This window comes from Gracilinanus agilis, chromosome 6 (assembly GCF_016433145.1).
Source record: "Gracilinanus agilis isolate LMUSP501 chromosome 6, AgileGrace, whole genome shotgun sequence".
Taxonomy (NCBI): domain Eukaryota; kingdom Metazoa; phylum Chordata; class Mammalia; order Didelphimorphia; family Didelphidae; genus Gracilinanus; species Gracilinanus agilis.
The window spans coordinates 66490452-66493142 of NC_058135.1; positions in this window are offsets into that span (position 1 = coordinate 66490452).

Here is a 2691-nt window from a genome sequence, read left to right on the forward strand (position 1 = left end):
CAATCTATATTATAAAATATATGGTATATTTTATATATATATGTAAATATATAAATATATAAAATATATAAAATGAAATGTAGTTAATATTACATTTTAAAACTAAGTTGGTATGCTGCCATCATGGATTCTAATGTGTGGTTAAATTGTCCTTGTTTCTATTTAAGTCTGAAATCACTGCTCTATATCCCTTCTTCCCCCTCCACCCCACCTTTCCTTCAAAACAGCTATAGTGAGCCTTAGTTCTAAAGTCAGATAATCTGGGCTCAAATCTACCCTGGAAAATTTACTATGTCACACTGGGCAAATCGCTTAACCTATTGGTCTGGTCCCCTAATGCCTACTAACAATGAATATGTCCATATGTAGTTTGTCACTTTAACAATTCCCTTTGTTTCTCTAAAATTTTCATATTGGTTATTTCTTATGGCATTGTAATTTTCCATTCAATTCCCAAACCTTGGGCTCATATTTTGTTTCCAAATTTTTATCACAACTAATATTTTTTGGAATGTTTCTATACCTTTGGGTCGTTTCTTGCTGTCTATAACCTCTTTGAAATACACTTCTAGGAGTGGAATTTCTGAACTAAAGAAAATGAATAATTTTAGCAATTTGTCTTACATAGCTCCTAAATGTTTAACAGAATAGTTGAATGAATTTACAGTGCTCAGCTGCCTTGTAAATATGTCACAGAAGGGACACTGGGTGATCAAAACCATTCATTGTTCTGCGAGAAATATAGTACAAACCATAAGCTTTTTTGAATAATGCTTCACTAGTATTACTTGAACAGGTAAAAGAGAGCCCAGAAAGCAATTCAAATGTCCGTCTTCCCTACTTTTTACCTCCCTCCAAAGCTTTAGATATTAAGCATATTTGCTAGTTGGGTTGATGGGAGTTGATATCACAGTGTTGTTATTCTTATTCTTTTAGATTGCATTAGTGAGCAGCTGGGTGGCATAGTGGGTAAGATTGCTGGAGGCAGAATCCAGAAGACGAGTTCAAGTCAAGTCTCAGACACTAGATGTGTGACTCCATGTAAGTCATTTTTACCTCTCTTTCTCTCTGTTTCCTTATCTGCAAAATGGAAAATAATAATAGAATTTACCTCAGAGTGTGGATGTGAGAATAAAATGAAATAAGTTATGTATAACACTTTGCAAACATGTAGACACTATATAAATGCTCATTAGTATTCCTCTGGTTATTGGAATTCAGGAATTTTTTTGGGTATTTATTGAAAGCTTGCTTTTCTTCACCTGAAGACTCTGATCACTCTGACCACTTAGTTGGAGAATAGATCATAATCATAGCCTTTATTTATATGAGACTATCATTGGTAGAGAAGAATTACTCAAGGGGAGAAGGGTTGAGAACTTGAGAGAATAAAAATTCTCTCTTATTTCTTCTGGCTTCCAATTTCATGAAAGGAAGCAGGAGGTGACCTGATTTTTTTCAAAAAATGAAGACACTATTTCAACAAATATAATTAATTATCTGTCTATCTATCTCTCTATTATATATCTTACAAACTTTTTTCTATATATATCATCTCTCTATCCCTCTATCATATCTATCATCTCTCTCTGTCTCTGTCTCTGTCTCTGTCTCTGTCTCTGTCTCTCTCTCTCTCTCTCTCTCTCTCTCTCTCTCTCTCTCTCTCTTTCTCTCTCTCCTATATACATTGAAAAACATTATTCTGAAAAGTATTTACCAACGATTGACCAAACTGTCAAAAAGGACCATGTTACAAAACCAAAACAAAACATAACAAAAATATTTAAGAACTCTTAGTCCAGAAGTAGTGGTGTAGATGAACTCATTGAATCATCCTCTATCCTCAAATAGCTCCCAGACAAATTCCTAAAGTGAGTGCATTAAATTCCCAATAGTTTGTGGAGGTCCAATTCAAAAGTAGCTATTCCTGTTGGAAGGAAGGAAGGTAAAAGTCTACACCAGTGGTTCCCAAACATTTTTGGCCTACTGTCCCTTTTCCAGAAAAAAAAATTACTTAGGGCCTCTGGAAATTAATTTTTTAAAAAATTTTAATAGCAATTAATAGGAAAGATAAATGCACTTGTGGCTATCACTGCCTCCCTGGATCGCTGCAACACCCACCAGGAGGCGGTGGCACCCACTTTGGGAATCACTGGTCTACACTGTATAAATATTATCTGTGTCCTCTGGGTAAATTACTTGGTCTTAACCTCCCAGTACAACAGATATATATCAGAGACTACATATTTCTAAGGGTTGCTGATTTTTTATATTATAGGGAGTTGATTTGTTGGGAGTCCCTTGTACCAATTAAATGCCAATAAAATAAACAAACAAAATTTCTCCTAACCCATCCCCCAGGAGTGGAGAAGATGGGGAAAAGATGACAACTTTTTTTTTTCTCCCAGTCCACATCTTATTAATTCTATTTTGGTTAAAGTATCTTTGCGGGGAGAGGGAATGCTAGTTTTGCACTTTTATGATTTAAGTGTCTTCAGAAATATTTCTGTTCCCCATAATGATGAAGCATCTAATCTTCCATTCTCTTTTGTTTTTTATAGTGTGACTTAAAAAGTAAATTTTGTTGTACTTATTTGAGATTCACTTTGCTAAGTTTTATAAGATGAAAGCCATAGGGGCAGCTAAATGGCTCAGTGGATAGAGTTAAACCTGGGGGTGGGAGATCCTGGG